Source organism: Macrotis lagotis, chromosome 7, assembly GCF_037893015.1.
Source record: "Macrotis lagotis isolate mMagLag1 chromosome 7, bilby.v1.9.chrom.fasta, whole genome shotgun sequence".
NCBI lineage: Eukaryota > Metazoa > Chordata > Mammalia > Peramelemorphia > Peramelidae > Macrotis > Macrotis lagotis.
The window spans coordinates 50,225,951-50,248,417 of NC_133664.1; positions in this window are offsets into that span (position 1 = coordinate 50,225,951).

The window sequence follows — 22,467 nt, forward strand, 5'->3', positions numbered from 1 at the left end:
AAATAAAGGGCAACACAAGGCAGCAGCTAGAAATTGGCTCTAGCTTTTGGAAAATCTTCCTAGCCCAAGCCCAAATTTACCTCTTTGTAATTTCCACCCATAGATCCTGGTTCTAACTCGCCAGGCTAAGTTATAATTAGTTTATACTTTCTTCCATATATCTGAAGACAACCATCATATTGTTTTCTTAACCCAAGCTAAACATTTCCTGGACATTCAACTGAGTCTCCTATGATATGTTCTTGAGGCAATTCTCCATCTGGTTTCCTTACCCTGGAACATTCTTTAGTTAATTGATGTCCTTCTTAAAATGGTGCTGGCCAGATGTGGTCTGACCAGGACATGATACAACAGGACTCTTACCTCTCTCATTTCTCTCCTGCCACAGAGTTGACTCATATTAAATATGCGGTCTCCCTAATCCCCTATATAGTTTTCAGACAAATTTCTGTCTGGCTCTGCCTCCTCTATTGTATTTTCAAAGTAAGTTTTTACTACTCCAAGAGTAAAATTTTTCATTTGTCCCCATTTAATCTCAACGTATTCAGCCCAACAGTCTTGAACTTTAGGGGCCCTGACTATTATCTAGCATGTTACCTATCCCTCCTGGTTTCATGGCATCTGAAAATGTGATAAGCATGCCAATTAAGCCTTTATCTACATCACCACTAAACAGCACGAGACCAAGGACACCTGAGGCACTCCACTGGAGACTTCCATTCAAGCTGACATTGAACAACTGATGGATTATCTTTTGGAACCAGCCATTTGACCAATTTCCATTCACATAATAGTACTATGCAGCCAGCTTTTCTCTATTTTTCCACACAAGAATAGTGAGAGACTTGAGAATTCCCTTGATAAAATCTAAGCAATTTGTCAATCCATCTTCTAGTTTAGTGGGGGGTGGGGGGGTGAGAATGGGACTACTAAACTTATGAAATAAGGGGATGCTATGATTGTAGTTTACCTTTTTTTCAGCATTGCCTTTGATAAAATCCCTCATGCTATTCTTATGATAAAGTTGGAGGAATCTGTAAAACAAAATACTGCAGTATAATTGAGTTGAGAGAAGCAACAAATAGCATAGAATAAGTTTAGAAGAATTAGAATCTGGGAATTGTAGTGATGCAATGAGATAAGATGATTTGGCCTGAAGTAAAATTAGTTCTTCAATTATTTCAGTCATGAATTTGTGCCCCCATTTGGGTTTTCTTGGCATAGATACTGGAGTGGGTTGCCATGTCCTTTTCCAGCTTTTTTTACAGATGAGGAAACTGAGGCAAACAGGGTTAAGTGAGTTGCCCGACGTCACACAGTGAGTGTCCAGGAGGTCAGATTTTAACCTAGAAAAATGACTCTCCCTGGCTCCAAACTTAGCTGTCCCTGAGTTGAAGTTAAGGAAATAGCATCACAGGAGAGTTTGGGGGAAGTAGATGTATAAAGATACCATTGGGCAAGACAAAAACTTAAAAAAGGATGCCAAAGACATGTAGAGTAGAACTAGAAAACAAGCTAAAGGGGAAAGATATGATGTGTGCAGATGTTTAAAAAGCATCTAGTGTTATAAACGCTTCACACTGTGCAGTGAAAAGAACATAAGATTTGTGGTCAGAATCCTGGCTTTGCAATTTATTAGCTTTTGTGACTGAGCAACTTCTCTGAATTTTTTTTCTCCTCATTTGTGCAATGAGGGCATTGGACTAAATGACCTCTGAAGTCATTTGACCTGAAGTTGTAAGGAAACCAAGCTTTACTTGCCTTGAAATAAGGGCATGCCATTTCAGTGAATCATTAAAGGTGTGGAAATATGTGTGATTAGATTCAATCTTAGAGATCTTTATGGGCACCTGTTTAATCACTACTGTATCCTGATGAGAGATAGGTAGGACACCCTGAACTGAATTAACCCAGGACCGGGTCTTAGTGAGTCAGTGGGAAAGGTGGGAAATGGAACCTCAGACTTGGAAGAGTAAGTCTCATCATTACACAATGCTTAGTCTTAAAGAGCATAAAAGAGCAAGTTGATGTGATTAAAAATAAAGTATTGAAATGAAAAGTTCCAAGAATTTTAGATGCAGGCAACATTTTCCTAAATCTCCCCACCAAAAAAAAACTCACAGTAATCACCAGTTCCTGACCAGACTCCCTATATTGGGAAATGGAAAGACTGAGAAAGAGAGATAATAAATTTAGATATATCAATATTTAACAGGTTAATCATAAAACACTGTTCATTCTCTCAGGCCTCTAGACCCATTCAGAAATGGAATCTACACAGGCCTTGACACTTTAATTACATCAATAAGATTCTTTTGTAATTTATCTCATAATGCTTATTGTATTGAGAGAATCTGGTTTCACTTGCAAGAGGCATGATGTGGAAAATACAGATATTGTCAAAAAATTCAAATTGTATTAAGTTTGAGAATCCAGGGATAATTTTGAAGAAAATCAACTACATGATTCAAAAACATATTTTCATATACCTTAACTTCAGTCTTTAATGTAAATGGTCCTTAAAACTTCTAAGAATGAAAAATTAATGCCTTTTTTGTGGCCAAGCTCTGGCATTTAAACTACGAAAATGAATAACAGGAAATAGCTACCAGAAGGTGGTTGTTTTGTTTTTTTTAAATGCAATCCATTGGCTATTCTATCCCTTAGTGTGACTGATGTGCCAAATAATTTGTTAATTGGTATTTGCTAAACGAAAGGTATGTGTGATGTGGGTGTAGTATGAGTGGAGTAATTCTAATATATGTTTATCATCCATTCCAATTTATCATGTGGCATCCATCAAAATTATGCTTCGGGCGTCCTTGGTGTAATTGAACACCACATGTTGATAAGGAATCACCCAGGAGCTGCAGTGATCTGAAACCTTATGCCTGAAGGTCAAACTGGTCAGACTCTGTTAGGAGCAATTAATTCCAGAGATTCAGTCTCTTCTAACTCTCTAGGATCCTGGTTCTGTTTTACCTAATCTAAGCCTTTGCCAATTCATCTGCATAAATACTTAGCCTATACTTAGTATTTACAAGTCACCAGTGAAAGTGATAACCTCATGTTATCAGTTTACTTCACTCCAACTCTCTAGCTATGCTGAATTTTATTTTTTTGTCTAATAATATGAGTTTAAATCAAACCTTCACATCATTTCCCATTAATGTAATGGGGATATAGAGGAGATATATGACCCTTATTTTACTGGGAAAATGACTTGCCTAATTCACATAGTGATTAAGACAGATTTCTGAAATTCCAGTCTTATTTTTTAAATTCAGTTAAGCTCTATCATGAGAAAGAACAGAATGTATGCTGTGCATAAAACTTGAATGGGTATGGAAGATTTGCATCAAGCTCTAACATCTGGGATGAGGGCATTTCCCATCCTCAGTGGTCCAGAGACTACAATTGTTGGATGAGGTGGGAATGGAACCAAAAGAATATGAGGGAATTGTATTTTTTTTTGGTTTTTGCAAGGCAATGGGGTTAAGTGACTTGCCCAGGGTCATACATCTAAGTAATTATTAAGTGTCTGAAGTCAGATTTGATCTCAGGTCCTCCTGATTCCAGGGCCCGAATTCTATCCATTACACCACCTAGCTTCCCAGAGGGAATTGGATTTCAGGACAATTGAGGAAGTAGGGAGATTATCTCTTGTTACCCCTCTCTTATTCTAACTCCAAGTAATGCTCAGAGATGTTGTACCCAAGAGTAGGTCTTGTCAATAGAAGTCTCATTTTTTTCTAGGTCTAACAAGTCTCACATCCTTTTAACTCCTCAAGCAATGCCTTTCATGAAGAGATGCGATTTCCTCTTGCCAGTGAAATTGGATCTCCTTTATGAAAGTAGCCAGGGCCTCTTTATGGCTGTCCCTTCCTCAATAGGAACAAGGTCCACAAACTTCACCTCCCCAGAATAGCCCAACCTTTTCCCTAGAGGGTCCAGACCTTAAAATATTTTCACTTTAGGGACAAGCTCTTAATCTGTGGAAGCACTGGACTTTCCCAAAAGTAGCCCGGTTACTATTTACAAAGGGTCATGAGTTCACCCCTATCCTACCCAGACTATTCCATGCCCTTGAAGGAAGTGGGAGTGTGGAGAGACTTAAATGATTCATTTTGTTCCTGATGAAAGGATTCCTCATTACCTGACTCTGCATCAGAGTACAGAATACCTGTACTAAGAAAGAATCGACTGAATGAAAATGATCAAGTCATTGCTATTGAAAGATGTCAAATAAATAAAAGAGTCCTGACTTCTGTGGATGAAAAATATATAATTCATTGCATCCTGAATTGAGAACTAGGAGAGATTTCACAGATCATCTAGTCCAAATTTCATGTTCTACAGATACAGAGGAAACTGAGGCTGATGAGTGACTTGCCCAGGATCACATATTTTATGGGATTCACAACTATATCATCAGATTCCAAATCCAGCAGTCTTCCTTCTTTTTTTAATTTTTATTTTAAGGCAGTGGGGTTAAGTGATTTGCCCAAGGTCACAAGCTAGGTAATATTTAGTGTCTGAGTACAGATTTGAACTTAGGAACTCCTGACTCCAGGATCAGTGTTCTATCCACCGTGCCACCTAGCTTCCCTCTAGCATTTTTCTACCGCATTGCACTGCTTTCCTAATTATTAGATTTTAATAAAGGATGTACTATGATCAGTCTAATCTCAAACACCCTTAAATGAAGTTAGGACATACACACACACACACACACACACACACACACACACACACACACACGTGTGTGTGTGTGTGTGTGTGTGTACGTATTTGTGTTTGTGTGTATGTATTTATATAAAACCTGTTAACTGAGGAAATAGATTTTGAGACTGGGATCAAGTATATCATTGAAATAGTGTGTCTCATAATGAAGTCTCCTGGGCTCATTTAGGAACAGTCCCAATAGCTCTTCCTTGAGGTTTGAAAATACCTCTGCTCCCTGAGATGCAGCAAAAAAAAAAAAAAAAAAAATTGAATTCCCTAGAACTGTAGATGTCATTGTGTTAGGTTTTTTCAATGCACAAAGTAAGGAAAATTTGACCATGGAGGCAGTCAGGAGTACCAAGTATAGAAGTCAAGGTACTCTCTGTCTTCAAAACATAAGCAGGCCAGTACTGAACCTGATATCCCACCTGAGAAATGGCAGTGACGTCAGACCTGTGAGGAAGCCTTTCTCAAAATGTTCTCACAAATGTCTCAATGTTAAGTAGACCTGCATCTCAGGAACTTAGTTCTTCCTCACCTACACTGTACCCAATTCCCAGTTTCCTTGCAAGGTCTTTGCTGATTTCTTTCCCTCTTCCTGCCCCCACCCCCTCAGCTGATAGCACCCTTATCCTCTTGAAATTATTTTGTTACCAAAATATTTATAACCATACTTTGCTATAGTAGCAAAAAATTAGAAACATAGAGGAAGCCCAACAAGTGGGAAGTGGGAATATAAATCATGATACATAAACGCAACATAATATTACTACTCAGGAAGATATGACAAGGATGAATTCAGAGAAGCCTAGAAAGATTTACATAAACCAATTCAGAGCAAAGTAAGCAGAACCAAGAAAAATATATACTCAAATACTATAACTTAATTGGGAAAGAAAAAATGAGACTGATAATCATCTGATTACAATGATGATAAGCATGCATAGAGCACGGGGGAACGTGCTGGCTAATATTCTATGCAAGGCTACGATAATGATCAAGCTTGGACCCAGCTGCCAGGCCAGAAAAAGTTTAAGAAAATATATATCCCACACCTCTCTACAGAAGTAGAGGATGAGGGATGTGAAAGATTGCTTATTCTAACAAACAAAACTGATGGATAGGTTGGTTTTGCTGAACTTTTTTCCTTTTTATTTTTAAAATCTTTGTTATATAGAACACTTTATAGGATCAGAGAGTCAGAGGTCATATGATGTTCATAGAGAGCTATAGGATGATGATTTTAGAGCAGAGATTTTAAAGGTCACATGGTCTAACCTCTCTTTTTGGGGTCATCAGAACAGACCTAACAAGAAGAGGAGCGCCTTCTGACTACCAGGAAGGAACAATACGGGACTATGCTTATTCTTAAAAGGTCAGCTAGAACAATAGCTAAGACAGGGAAATTGGGAGTTTGTCCCAGTGTGCTAGATTTAGAGAGCTTCAGATTTAAAGAGCATTGAACTGTAAGTTCACTCAGAGAAAGGAAAGATTATGTATAGAAAAAGTATTCCATCAATATAGAAATAGTAGAGCTTACTACTGGGTTAATATAGTAAAATGTACAGGAGGCACACTGAGATCAGCTCCTCTCCTGTCCTGTCCTGTTTCTGCCCCCACCTTTCTGCATGGCCACCTTCTCACCCCTGGCCTTATACTTGCCTCGCACCCCCAATTAAAAGGTATATAGCCTGAACCAAACCTCTCAGCTGAAGGAGTGCTCCATGCTACTTTCTTTTATTTTTTATTTTATTTTAGTTTTGGTTTTTGTAAGGCAACAGGGTTAAGTGGCTTGCTGAAGGTCACACAGCTAGGTAATTTTAAGTGTCTGGATTTGAACTCAGGTCCTCTTGACTCCAGGATGGGTGCTTTCTTGACTATGTCACCTAACTTCCCCCTACTCCATGCTACTTTTTTTTTAGGTTTTTGCAAGGCAAATGGGGTTAAGTGGCTTGCCCAAGGCCACACAACTAGGTAATTATTAAGTGTCTGAGACCAGATTTGAACCCAGGTACTCCTGACTGCAGGGCCGGTGCTTTATCCACTGTGCCACCTAGCCACCCCTCCATGCTACTTTCTTAAGGAGAAAAGATTACCTAGTTATGGTCTGGCCCCTTACTGCCAGACCCTAATACCTGACCATGATGTGACCCATACAGGCATTTGACTTGAAATGTCTTCAAATTATAACCTTCCTGGTAGTAAAGGTAATAATTAAGACAGTCTAACAACTTCCATTATACCTGCTTGTTTTCACTTGCCTATAATTTTATGAAAAAAAAATTATCCCTCAAAAGAGAAATTTTCCATGTTTTATCTCTGTCCAACAATAAAAATGCTTGAAAAGCTTGGAGGAGTGTGATTCAGTCATTTACAAACCAATAAAATCACAGGCTGAAACCATAATAACATTCTGAGTAGTTTTTATGAAAGGGAAATGAGTTTTCCTTTGACTTTCTATAAGTTTTCCTTCTCTCATGAGTGAATCATGATTAGGAAAACAAAGGAAAAGAAAAGTAGATGGAGTAACAGTGAAGGAATACCAAAAGAAATGGCTAAGAAGGAAGAAACAAGAAGAATGATGTATGACCAATGAAGAGAAAAAAGAAATAAAATCTCAGTGGAAAGCTCATTGTGGAAGGATCTCTTAATTGGACCCATTCCTGATATAATTTGGCCATATTTGCTCTTTCCCATGGGGAGAGATTTGTTCTTGGTTAGTCATTTTTGGTCGTGATTGACTCGTGATTGCATTTGGGTTTTTCTTGCCAAGATACTGGAGTAGTTTTCCATTTCCTTCTCCAGCTCATTTTACAGTTGAGACAACTAAGGCAGACAGGATAAAATGATTTGCTCAGGGTCATACTTTGTAATAAGTATCTGAGGTCAAATTTGAATACAGGTCTTCCTGACTCTATCAGTGCTCTATCAACTACATCACTTAGTTGCCCCATAGACAGAGATGATAACCCCTAAACCCTAGCCAACATCCTCAAACTACCTCTCACTGGTGAAAGAAGTCATCACCATTACTAGAAAAAACATCTAACTGACAGATGAGGGGTCTAAAGTAGCTTCTTTGTATATCAAAGATGGATGATGAACCATAGTTCCATCCTCCTGAAAGAAGAGTGATGAGTGTCAATGTATAACATTAGGCACCTAAGAGAAATGATTATTAGAACTGGGCCTGGAGTTGTCCAAAAACAGAACAAAGGAAAGAAAAAAGGGTCATTGAATCACTTTTTAAAATGCACAGAAGAGAACTCTCTGTTTTAGTATGAAGCATAGATTTAAAATAAAACATCTTTTTTAAGTAAAATATTAATACATTTTATATACTCAAAAAATCAAATTACAGAGAGAGATTTGAGGTTTCACAAACTATTCTCTGTTGTACTTTATATAAGGAAATTTAGTAGGAGTAGGAATTCATAAAATTCAGGATTAAAAATAAATTTTTTAATATTTTCAAATATATTACCTAGGAAATACATATAATTAAGTAAAGTATGTTTCAATAGTAAATAATTTTAACATAATTATATTAAAAATCCTATCATTTCAAGCAAAATAATCTGAGCTTTGATGTTTCTATATTTTGATACTTTGGTTTGATGCATGGTTCCATAATTGGATGTACTCTTTTAAGTTTTTCAGACCACAACTCCTTCATATCTCTTGATTCCATGCAATTCTTGTCCATGAGCACAAAAATAAAATTATTTCACCAAATAATGTTCTTCAGAACAAGTTTTATCTTTATAATGACTCAAAAAGTCCCAATAAACTATAATTCTGACTCACTACATTTCTATTTAAAATCGATTCGCAGAAGACAAAAGTTAAGAAATGAGGCAGCAATAAAATCTATTACTTCATCTCTATATATTACAGACCATCTGAACAAAAGGAGGAATTATAAAATTCAATAAACACAATACAAACAAGTTCACATGATAACTTAAACTAAGAAGCAAATCTGATCACAAATATTGATATTTGATGAGATGGAAACTATCATTTGAACCTGATTCTTAAAAGGGTATATTTTATTCAAAAGAAACAAAATACAAGAAGGGGGAATATAAAATTATTTATTAAAAAGATAGTATCTAGTTTATCTGTCAGATCTATGGAAAGGGGAGCAGTTTATGACTAAGGAAGAGTTGGAGAACATCACCAAAAACCAACTAGATGATTTCAATTACATCAAATTAAAAAGCTTTTGCACAAATGAAAATACTGTAACCAAGATCAAAAGAAATGTAGCAAATTGGGAAACAATCTTTACAACTAATGATTCTGACAAAGGACTCATTTCTAAAATATACAGAGAACTGTGTCATATTTTAAAAAAAAAAGCCATTCCCCAATTGACAAATGGTCAAAGTATATGCAAAGACAATTTACAGATGAGGAGATCAAAGCAATCCATAGCCATATGAAAAATTGCTCTAAATCATTAATCATTAGAGAAATGCAAATTAAAGCTTCTCTGAGGTATCACCTCACACCTCTCAGACTGGCCAATATGACCAGAAGGGATAATGATCAGTGTTGGAAGGGTTGTGGGAAATCTGGAACACTAATACGTTGTTGGTGGAGCTGTGAACTCATACAACCTTTCTGGAGAGAAATTTGGAACTATACCCAAAAGGCAACAAAAATGAGCATACTCTTTGATCCAGCAATACCACTACTGGGTCTGTACCCTGAAGAGATTATGAAAAATGGTATAAACATCACTTGTACAAAAAAAATATTCACAGCAGCCTTGTTTGTGGTGGCAAAGAATTGGAAATCAAGTAAATGTCCTTCAACTGGGGAATGGCTTAACAAACTGTGTTATATGTATGTCATGGAACACTATTGTTCTATTAGAAACCAGGAGGGATGGGAATTCAGGGAAGCCTGGAGGGTTTTGCATGAACTGATGCTGAGTGAGATGAGCAGAACCGGAAAAACACTGTACACCCTAACAGCAACATGGGGGTGATGTTCAAACTTGATAGACTTGCTTGTTCCATCAGTGCAACAATCAGGGACAATTTTGGGGTGTCTGCAATGGAAAATACCATCTGTATCCAGATAAAGAGCCATGAAGTTTGAACAAAGTTCAAGGACTATTCCCTTTAATTTAGGGGAAAAAAACAGATATATTATAGTCTGATATTGTTATCTCTTAGACTTCTTGTCTCTTCCTTAAGGATATGCTTTCTCTCTCATCACACTCAATTTGGATCAATGTACAACACGGAAACAAACTAAAGACTGACAGATTGCTTTCCATGGGGCGGGGGGAGTAAGATTGGTGAAAAATTATAAAACTCAAATAAAATCTTTAATTAAAAAAAAAGATAGTATCACAAGAAAATTCAGAAAGGTAACAGTGGAAAAAAAATCATGATGAAGAACATCTGAGTGAAGATCAGAAGGAGAAAGAGAATTGATATTGTCCCAGATATAGACTACACAGTATGCACAGACCACCTCAGCAGAATAAGGAAACGGGTCAGAAGTTTGGAAAAACAGATCACAAGTCTGTCCTGAAAACAAGGTGTGTGGTTAATGGAAAGCTCCAAAAAAAACACCATTTTCAGGCGCTCACTCTCTGATGAAAGCAGAGCAGCTAATAATAGCTTAGTTTTTTCCTATTGATAATTTTATCCTTCAAAACATGGAAGAACAAGCAAAAGAAATTATTACTATGAAACTTTTCAAATTTCTACTTCAGCAGCTAGATTCCCCATATGGGGAATAATGTAATAAAGAAGGAAAGGAAATCCAGGCATGGTTTGACAGTTTCTAAATTCAAGGAGAACAGATAGTTCAGAGAAAGGACAGGCAATATCCAACTGACTTCATTTCTTCAAGGGGATTAAATGCAGGAGGGATGGGAAGTTGTCGTGAACAATTTTTATCTTAAAAGAATGAAATTCTGAAGACAAAATTCCAATGAGAGTTGTCCAGAGACAGATGTGGACAACTAACTTCCTCAAAGTTCTGCTCCAATGTAGGCTAAGGTTGTTTTTTTGGTTGTTGGAGTTTCTTTTTTCCTTCATAAATGGTATTGAAATATTTTTGAGACTTAATGGGCTCAGTGGACCAAATACTCAGGTCATTGACACATAATGCAAAAGTCAGGACTTCTGATCCATCATATATCACATATACCACATCATATACAGAAGCATGGAAGGTCAACTGAATCAATACTGTATCCTCACTGAATATCCGTTCCTTATTTGTTGATGCTCTCAGAGTATTTCATATTGTTCTAGAATCCATCCTCTGGTATGAGATTGGCCTGGGTTGATCTTGACATGTTGCTACAAGAAACTAATAGACCATCTTATATTTTTAAAAACTTGCACAAAAGATGGAAACATGGCTCAGTCTTATAAAAATTCTACCAGGTGTATTGTGTTCCAAATGGTGATTGTTAAGAAATGCTAAGAATAAGAAAAGAATTATTTTTAAAAATAAATTTAGGAGAGAGGCAAAACAAGATGGTGGCCTGAAGGCAGGAATTCCTGGAAACTCATTCCCCAGTCCAAGACAACTTAGAAGTTCTTCAGGAAAGGTCTCTTTCATGGGTTGGGGGGGAAGTCAGAAAAAGCCACTGCAGCTGCAACCACAGTCTTGCCAAGTGCCTAGATCCCTAGGGCTCCTCATGGCAGAAGGGGCAATTTCCAGACCTCCTAGCCCAGGAATCACTAGCAACAGATTGAAGGGGTGGTGACAGAGTTGGCCTCAGAGCAGCCCTCCTGTGAGAACCTGCAGTGGGAATCAGGAAGCCAGCCTGTACCTACAAAGCACAACCCACAGATGGTAAGGGGGTTGGGGTAGACTGCAGAGGCCTCTCTGTTCTCCTTGGAGCAGGACTCAACTGTTTGCCCACACTCAAATCCAGGTTGTGGTCTGGGCCCCCATACCACCTTAGCCGAGCAGGGACCCTCCTCACAGCTCCAGGGCAAGGGTAGGGCCTGTGATCATCCACATATCAGAGCACAGTCAAAAGAGCAGTCAGAGCCTCTCATAAGACTTTGGAGGAATTAAGGTTCCTGTGAGGTGTCCCAAAAAAAAACCCCAAACCCTCGGAAGTGCAGTAAATCAGTCATAGGCTGAGGAAATGTGCAAAAAAGAAAAGAAAAAGAAGAATCTGACCACAGAAAATTACTTTGGTCCCATGGAAGAGTCCGAAGATGACAAAATCGAAACTTCTGTACCCAAAATCTCCAAGAGAAATAGAAAATGGGCTCAGGCTATGGATGAGCTCAAAAAAGTTTTTTGAAAAGCAATTAAGGGGGACAACCAACTGACACGGTGGATAGAGCACCGGCCCTGGAGTCAGGAGTATCTGAGTTCAAATCCAGCCTTGGATACTTAATTACCTAGCTGTGTGGCTTTGGGCAAGCCACTTAACCTCATTTGCCTTGCAAAAAATCTAAAAAAAAGAATAAAAAAGAAAAGCAATTAAGGGAGGTAAAGGAAAATTTGGGAGGAGAAATGAGAGAAATGCAGATAAATCATGAAAATTAAATCAGCAGCTTGGTGAAAGAAATATAAAAAAGTACTGAAGAAAATAATATGTTAAAAACCAATTTAGGCCAAATGGAAAAAGCAGCACTAAAGGCAAAGGAGAAGAAGAATACCCTAAAAAACAGAATTGGCCAGTTAGAAAAGGAGATAAAAAAGCTCTATGAAGAAAATAACTCCTTCAAATGAAGAATAGAACTAAAGGAAGCCAATGACTTTGCAAGAACTCAGGAAGAAATACAGCTATTCAAAAAAATTAGAAGAAAATGTGAAATATCTCCTTGGGAAAACAACAGACCTCAAAAACAGATCCAGAGAAATAATTTTAAAATTATTGGGCTACCTGAAAGTCATAGCTAGTAAAAGAGCAAAGACTTCATTTTTCAAGAAATAATACAGCAAAATTACCCTGAGATCCTAGAAGCAGAGGATAAAATAGAAATTGAGGAAATTAGGGCAGCTAGGTGGCATAGTGGATAAAGCACCGGCCCTGGATTCAGGAGTACCTGGGTTCAAATCTGGTCTCAGACACTTAATAATTACCTAGCTGTGTGGCCTTGGGCAAGCCACTTAACCCCATTTGTCTTGCAAAAAAAAAAAACCTAAAAAAAAAAGAAATTGAGGAAATTCACTGGTCACCTCCTGAAAGAGATCCCAAAAGAAAAACTTCCAGGAATATTATAGCCAAATTCCAAAACTCCAAAGTCAAAGAGAAAATACTAAAAACTGCCAAAAACAAACAATCCAAATACTATGGCTCAATAGTCAAGATTATACAGGATCTGGCATGAAAAACTACATTAAGGGCTCATAGAACTTAGAATATGATATTCCAGAAGGCAAAAGAGTTTGGTTTACAACTGAGAATCAACTACCCAGCAAAACTGAACATCCTCTTTCAGGAGAAAAAATTGCCTTTCAATGAAACAGAGGACTTTCATACTTTCCTATTAAAACAACCAGAGCTGAACAGAAAGTTGGATCTCCAAGTATAGGACTCAGATGAACTATAGAGAGGGTTCCTGCATGGGAAGAAGACACTGATAACTCATATGAACTATCTCATTCACAAGAGCAGTTAGAAGGAGCATAAATAGATAAAGCACAGGAAGGAGTTGAATATAATGGCATAATATAGTGAAAAGATGGAGTCAATGGATGATAAAGGAAAATACTGGGAGGGAGAGAAAGGAGAGGAAGAAGGGGCTAAGATTTTTCACATTAGAGTCAAGAAAAAGCTTTTGACAATGGAGTGGAATGGGGAAAGGGGAAGGAAGTGGGAATAAGTGATAGAAGAAAGGGAAGATCGTGGGAGAGGGTACTCAAATACAACATACTTCAGAGCAGGGACAGCAGGATGAAAGGAGAGAGAGAATAGAATAAATGAGAGTGGGAATGAATAGAGTAGAGGGAAATATAGTAATAACAACTGTAGGAAAAATAATGAAGCAACTTCTTTGGTGGACTTAAGATAAAGAAGGCAACTCATCCCAGAGACAGAGCCATTGGAATCTGAACACAGACTGAAATGAAGTACGTTTTTTTTCTCTCTTACTATTCTTGAGGTTTCTCATCTTCTTGGGGGGGAAGGGGGTTTATGTTTACTCTCATAACAAGATTATTGCAATAATATAAAATAAATAAACCAAAAAAATTAAAAAAATAAAATAAATTTAGGAAAAGAGGAGACAAAAAAGGGAGAGGCTGTGAAGATAATGGGATGGCAACAATAGACAATGAGAGAATGAAATAAGTATTTCCATAGTGCCTATTTTATGCCAAGCTCTATAAGAATTATCTCATTTGATCCCTGAAAAATGGTCTGTTATGCTCATTTTATAATTGAGGAAGCTGAAAAATTGAAGATTAAGTGTCTTGCCCAGGGTCAAATAGTGTTTCAGGTCAAATTTGAACTCAGGTCTTTCTGACTCCAGGGTCAGCATCCTATGCACTGTGAGGCCCACCAATTGCCCAAAGAGAAGGCAGAAATACTTAATCTTTGCATCATTTTCCCTACCAAGGAGAATGCTCATTGGATTTGAAAAGGAAACATGAAAAATGCCTATTAATGAATTAAAAAACAATATAATTAAGTAAATAAGAGAACACAGCTGCCTTTGATTAAATTCTAGTCATTGATTCCAGATGAACTACATTCCAGAGAACTGAAAAAACTGGAAAATATGATTGCTAAGAAATTGTCAGTCGTCTCTGAAAGACTGTACAGAATGGGAGAGGTGTGCCAGGACTGGTAAAGGGCCAATATCCTTATTTTTTTAAAAAAGGCATGAAAATAAAGTATAGATCCCTTATCTTAACTTCAGTTTCTATCAAAATTCAAGACAATGGGGGCAGCTAGGTGGCTGGAGTCAGGAGTACCTGGGTTCAAATCCAGCCTCAGACACTTAAGAATTACCTAGCTGTATGGTCTTGGACAAGCCACTTAACCCTATTTGCCTTGGGAAAAAAAAACCTAAAAAAAAAAATTCAAGACAATGAACAGCTAGGAAAAAGAAACAATGATCACAGAAAAACAGAACTTCAGAGGTCACTCAGGTCAATCCAAAACCTCTTTTTTTGACAGGTCTATGAGATTGGCAGATTAGAGGAATTTTGTATATATATGTTTTGTCTAAGTACTTGACAAAGTTTTTCACGTTATCAATGTGGACAAGACAGAGGGTTAAGACTAGGTGTTAATACAATTAGTTGGTTAAGTTGTCATTTGCTAGTTGGAATGAGCATAGGAATAGATTCCTGGTGGAGCATATCAGGGATCTTTGCTTGTCACTGTGTACTTAATATTTTTATCAATACTTTCTTCAAATCAATCAAAAAACATTTTTAAAATATCTGCTATGTATTGTGTACTAGGCAAATAATTTTACAATTTGTAGGTGACAAAACTAATATACATCAGATGTCAGAATTAGGGTCAAAAAACCCCAATAAACTCTGGCCCGCTACATTTAGTTGTAAATCTAAGAAAATCATATGTAATGGGGATTAATATAAATTTTATTTTTGAGGTTCAAAATATCTTTTCACGGGAGCTGCTAAGTGGTGCAGTGGATAGAGCACCAGCCCTGGTTTCAGGAGGACCTGAGTTCAAATCCGACTTCAGACACTTAATAATTACCTATGTGACCCTGGCCAAGTCATGTAACCCCATTGCCTTGTAAAAAACAAAACAAAACAAAACAAAAATATCTATTCACAAGTACAATATCAGGGAGGTGTGGTTAAAGACAAATTTGTCTAAAAAAAATTTAAGATTTTAGAGAACTAAAAGCTCAATCTGAGTTAATGTGATACTTTGAGTTATTTTCATTCATTTGGTTTTTCCAATGTGGCTAGTTAGATTAAATTCTTTTGAGTGATTTTGGATCTCATTTAGGAGAATCTGCAATGTTTTAGCAGACTTCACCATCTATAAAGAATTGTCTCTGTGACAGTAGTAACTCCTTTGAAGTATATGTCCTTGTGTTATAGCTTATTTGATAATTATACTCAATGAGTTTTTGAATAAAATTATGTCTGCTATTCCAAGTTTCAAGGAAACTTAACGATGGACTGCTCTCTTTGGTAGGTTATCACTTCAGAGCGATAACATAGTTTGTCCACCCTCTTAAAAAACCCTTTAAATTAAAATTAAAAACCCTCCCCTCAACTCCAGCTCTATCATCTTTGATAATAAAATTTTCAAGCCCTTTTCTAGTTGGGTTGTCCTTAATATTGTTCTTTTGCCTCTTGTGAAACTTCTGTAGATTTCCTTTCCATACCGATGATTTCACTTCCAACTAATTCTATGCCTTTATTTAAATTGGCTGCTATTTTCTCCATGTTAACATTTGTTATCATTGTGTCTGGTTCCATTTTTTACTGATGAAAGATCTCTCATTACATGTATCAGATCAGTATGTATAAACATCTGATCTTTCTTCACCAATCCTTGATTCCTCTTCATGTCCTTTCATGTGATGATTATATAGTTTGATATGTCTCGTACTAGACTACATTTCTTTGGTTATTGTTGAAACTAATTTATTTTTTTCCTTCTAGTGGCTTCCCTTTGGAATTTTAAAATCTGTAATATTTGTACATCCCACTAAAGTTTTCTCTTCTTTTTCCTGCTTGCATATTTCTAGTTGCTTTTCTTTATCTGAAAAATTATTCATTTCCTTTTTTTAACTTCTTTCTCTTTGTATATAGTATGCATGTTTATGTGTACCTGGAAGTATGTTTATCCACATAGAAACTAAAAAGCTAGACTTTTTTCCCATGACATCTCTCTTGGACATTTCACAAGAATCTAGAAAAATTTCTTAACCAAGATATTGAATTATACTATAAGAAATTTTTCTTTCCATTATCAATCACAGAATCCCTATCTTTGGACATTGCCATGCCTATTATGTTGTGCAAGGAAGTAGAAATGGCATTATAGAAACAGAAAAAGGGGGGGAGGGATCTGGACTAGACCTAATATAAATAGTAGAGGTCAGTGCTAAAGGCAACATGATTTTGAAGGGATTGAGAGATTGATTCTCAAAATAGCTAAAAGAGGAAAGGTTAACAAAGACTTTTTTTCCTTTCCTAAACAGTGAAAAAGGATGAATTATAGCCCCAGATGTCTGTTTTCCTATACATACAAAATCTTTATGACAATAACCTTCACATATATCTAGGGTGGGTGATACAAGTGTGAGAAAGGAACAAGGCTTTCACACAGAGTATCATCAGCCCACTTCTTTACATTGAACATGGCTATTGCCAAAAAAATAAAATAAAATTCAAGATCCAATGTCCTTAGTGTTTTCTGACTACTAGAAAGTATTTGTTTCTGTAAAGCAAAACATTTTCTTAATGCCTCTCCTCCAAACAAGTGGCTCCCATGCATAACCATGTCAAGGGAATTTGTTTGACAATTCTCTGGGGATAAATGTCATCAAGAAACAAAACAGAGAGTCTTATGCTCACCATAGTATTTGCTGGGATATTTTGGAAGCAGGTTAAAACAGTCTTTGAGAGGTGATTGTTAAATTTTCAGTTTGAGCATTAAATCTCAGAAATCAGCAGATCAGGTCTCGATTTGGGTTTTAGAGATTTTCTAGTCTTTAGAAAGTAATGGAGAAAAAATACTCATAATGAAGATTAAATTTAAAAGCATATCCTGGGGCAGCTAGGTGGCGCAGTGGATAGAGCACCGGCCCTGGAGTCAGGAGGATCTGAGTTCAAATGAGGCCTCAGACACTTAATGATTACTTAGCTGTGGCCTTGGGCAACCACTTAACCCCATTGCCTTGCCAAAAAAAAAAAAACCCTTAAAAAAATAAAGTGTATACTATGTACATTCACACACACACACACACACACACACACACACACAGCCCAGAGCTGGTTGTTAACATTTATTAGCATATCCTTGGGTGTTTATCACTGTAATGGAAACTTTTCAGTGCATAAACAAATGGAAGAATTCCCTATAGATCCCTGTAGATTGTCCAGCTATGCCTTGTTGAAGAAGATATTGTGATAATTTTAGAACTTCCTTGGTTTGAATCAAGTTTGTGTTACTATCACTGAGCCTTCAATACCCTTTCTACAGAAACTATTTCCTGCATTTTTTTTACATAAAAGTTTTTTCAATTAACAAAATTTAATTTTTTTCCATCTTACACCTCTCCCATCACTCTCTCTCTCTCTCTCTCTCTCTCTCTCTCTCTCTCTCTCTCTCTCACACACACACACACACACACACACACACACACAAATCTCTAGTAACAAATTAGTTAAACAAAGCAAAATTCTCATACTGCCCCTATCCAAACATATCCTTCTCATGTAGCATTTTGCAAATCTCTTTTTTGTCAGAAGTGAGTGACATGCTTCATCAATGGTCCTCTAGAAGCCTGATTCTTTCAAAGTCACCGGGTTGGGAGAGTCAAATAAAATTAGGCATATAAAGCACTTTGTAAATGCTAAAGCAATATACATATCAGTTATTCATGTTAATTATTTAATTAGCTATCTACCCCACCATTGTTCTGTTTCCTATTAAATCTATTACTGGCTTATTACAAATTAGCATTTACTGCTAGCTTCATTTACACCAATTACACACAAATAGCTTATTGACTTTAGACAGACCTATAAGGTAAGAGAGGAAGATAGTACAGGGGATGAAGTACTGACTGAAGAGTCAGAGAAGAGCAGTGTTCAGGCCCTGTCTCTGCTGAATATAGACTGTGAGACCTCGGGCCAAGCTCTCAGTTGCTTAGGCAATGTTCTAAAATAATAGATAATAGAAAGGGTAGCCATTTGTATTGGGAGAAGGAAATTTCCAATGCCAGTGAAATCACAGGTCCAAACCCAGTTCCTGTCCCTATAATGCATACAATTGGATTGAGGGGTGGGTTATTCTTCCAAAAAGATGTGGAAAGACCAAGGGGGTATATGTAATGTTCCAAAAGTCTTAGTATGGTTTTAAGATATGAAAGCTATTCAAATTTTAAATACCACTAAGACTTTTGGGCCATTGCATATACCATTACAAAGCAAATGCTTTACTAAGCAAATGCCCCCAAATTTGTTAAACAGAGAAAAAAGTTCTGCACAAATATACTTAAATTGTTTTGTAGTAGTAAAGCATAGAAGAAAAGTGGTTTCCCATTCCTTGCAGAATGATTGAACAAATTGTCATCTATAGAATGGAATAGAATGATAATGTGCCTTGAGAAAGGATAATTATATAGACCAGAGAACTTGGGAAAATTTGTTCAAGAATGCATAGTAAAAGGGGGGGCTAGGTGGCGCAGTAGATAAAGCACCGGTCCTGGAGTCAGGAGTACCTGGGTTCAAATCCGGTCTCAGACACTTAATAATTACCTAGCTGTGTGGCCATGGGCAAGCCACTTAACCCCATTTGCCTTGCAAAAAAAAAATCTATAGGGGCAGCTAGGTGGCATAGTGGATAAAGCACCGGCCCTGGAGTCAGGAGTACCTGGGTTCAAATCTGGTCTCAGACACTTAATAATTGCCTAGCTGTGTGGCCTTGGGCAAGCCACTTAGCCCCATTTGCCTTGCAAAAAAAAAAAAAGAATGCATAATAAAGAAAGCAGAATCAGGACAGTAATGTAAATGATAGTATTAAAATTAACAACAATTAAATAATATTAAGCAATTAACAATTTTAACAGCCATACATACATTAAAGAATTAGCTAATAGTAATAATTATAAAACAATATCAAATAGCAATGAAAATGGGGGGCAGCTAGGTGGCGCAGTGGATAGAGCACCAGCCCTGGAATCAGGAGTACCTGAGTTCAAATCCGGCCTCAGACACTTAATAATTACCTAGCTGTGTGGCCTTGGGCAAGCCACTTAACCCCATTGCCTAGCAAAAAAAATAAATAAATAAAAATAATGAAAGTCATCAAAGCAGTAACCAATTGTGACTTCAGAGAATTGCTGGTAAAACATTTGTTTTTCTCTTCATTATAAGGGGTGCACTTTGAGTATGGAGTAAGTATGGTATCAGACTAACCAAGGGATTTATTTGATTGTCTTGCTTAACTGTATTTTTTACAGGTTTCCATTAGGAGAAAGGGAATGTTTTTTTGATGTTTATTTTTCAAAAAAGCATCAATAAAATATTTTATAAAAAGAGAAAAACAGGGATAATGCCTAAAAGAAAAATGAAATTGATTCAGAAGACAAAAAGGAAACATTAGGAATGTTATGAGGTGGAGAAGGGGGACTGGCCAAGGGAAGTCCAGTCCTCAGTACATGTACAGGGACTTATACCTGCTGATAACCCACAAGAGGTGCATGATGGTGTGTAATCCTGCTCCCAATGGATATAGTCTATGATTGTTTCTTGTCCACTTAATACATAATGAGCAAGAGCCTTTTAATTGATTATTGAGCTAAAACTCAGAAAATATACAAAGCCCCCAAGGGAAATTTGAGCTGTTTCTCCCTAATATGGAGTAAGAAAGAAGAAATACCTGTACAACTCTACCTGGTCTGACTTGAACTTGTTTTACTATCTTGATTATATTTCACTCTTTCCTGATCTTGGGCAAATGAATGTGGAACCACCAGAAAACCACCAGAAGGGGCAGCTAGGTGGCGCAGTGGATAGAGCACCAGCCCTGGAGTCAGGAGTACCTGAGTTCAAATCCAGCCTCAGAAACTTAATTACCTAGCTGTGTGGCTTTGAGCAAGCCACTTACCTCCATTGCCTTGCAAAAACCTAAAACCCGAACTGTGGATGGAGCCAACACTGAGGAGCAACCTGTCCCAGCTCAGCTGTGGATTGATCCACATCAGCAGCTAAGAACTTACTTTTCCTGTTAGCAACAGAGTGATTTGTCCAACATTTATTCTGTCCTAGTGATCTCAGTAGTGGCAATAATGTCTGTCGATCATCACTTTAAATTTGAGCCCATCGTTTCCAAAGACTGAAGTGGCTGGGGGGGACAAGGGACCCCAAATCAGGGAAGAATATCTTTATAGTTCTTGTGATATTTTTTGGTGTGTGTACACCTATTTTTCATTAAATAATCCCTTGTAAAAAAAGTCAATTGATGTTTATTGTTGATGATTTTTAGAAGTTTTCAGATGGTTAAATGACCCTAGAAAGATAACTGGTCCTGATAAATGACATGGAAGTACTAATCACTCATGATTATATGGAGAGAGTGCATCAGATAAAGACTCAAGGCAATAACATAAGGAACTCCTAGAACCAGGGAATAAGGAGTCAGGTTGAAGACGCAGTCTGCTAGTGTGCCTATGGGTCTTGGAGAGTAAGTCCAGGATTACTATAGGTGGAAAGGTAAACAAATTCTAATTATTTATACAAGAGGAGGGGAAGCAGAAGTTTAGGGATTTATGAATTCTTCAAGGAATTAGTTCAATTGTGTATAGTTTCTGGAAGTTAAATGAAATACAGATTGACTTTAAATAGAAAAGTTAAGTTGGTTTCATCCTGCACTCAAAGACATTAGAAACATCATTTCCTGGGACAATTGGCTATCTTACTTTGCAATGCTCACAATGAATGTAGGCAAACAGATGTATGTTGACTTAGGAAAAAGGATCTTATCAAGCTCTTCACAGAATCTCTCTACTCCTTCACCCTCTTCTATTAATGTTGGTTTATAAGCTAGGATTCCCTTCTTGGAAGTCTTTTTTACAAATGGTAAAGAAATATGGCCTCATCCTGTGAAATCATGTGTAACTAATTTTGGGTACAGTAGAAAATCAAATTCCTCCAACTCTTTTCCCCACTCTGTGAGGAGAAGCTACATTCCATTTGCAATTTCTTTATATCTTATGACTTCATTTATGGCAAGAATGTCAACATGGGTGTGGGAGAGTTACTCCATTAGAGTCAACTCATTTTACACTGAACAAAGATTATATCTTAAAAGTCCTGCAGTTAGGTCAATGTTTGTTTAAGAACAGGGTGATTTTTAGTATCACCTGCTCCCTTTTCTGATGGTCTGCCATCAGCATTGCAGAATATGAAGGGGTTTACAAAGGATTAAGGTCATTTTGTACTAGTCTCTCAAACATTCGATCATCATTTGGGGGCCAACAGTCTTGTGATGATCATCTTCATACTTAACTAGACATATAAAGCAATTAATCAACAGTCATTCATTAACTACTTTGGACAACAAATACATAGTATATTGATGGACCTGTATTCAAAGTCTTTTTAGTTTGTTAGAACCCACCAAAAACTTGTGGTCTTCCTGCATAGTCTCCAAATACTCAGAATTACATTCATACCATAATTAGATAGGACTTAACCCAGTACTTATCAAACACAAAGTCAGACTGGATGAGGATAGCTCTTGAATATAATTCCATTGCTAACATTATAGTGTTGCAAATAAAAAATCCCAATTGACAGAATTTCTGGATAATTAATAATCTATAATCAATAGCTAGCCCATAATCAATAAACTGATGGTCAGTGGTTTCTCTCAGTAACCGAAGATGCCAAGCGAGACTCTGAAGTGCTTTAAATCACTTCCAAAAGAGAACTCCTTGACAAGTAACTCAACCCTGATTAGTGAACATTTAATGAGGTAGTCTAAAAATCTTCAATTTCTCTGGAGATCATGGCTTTATCATGAGAATTAGTAGCCTCAAGGCATCTGAGCATGGGAACCATTTCCAA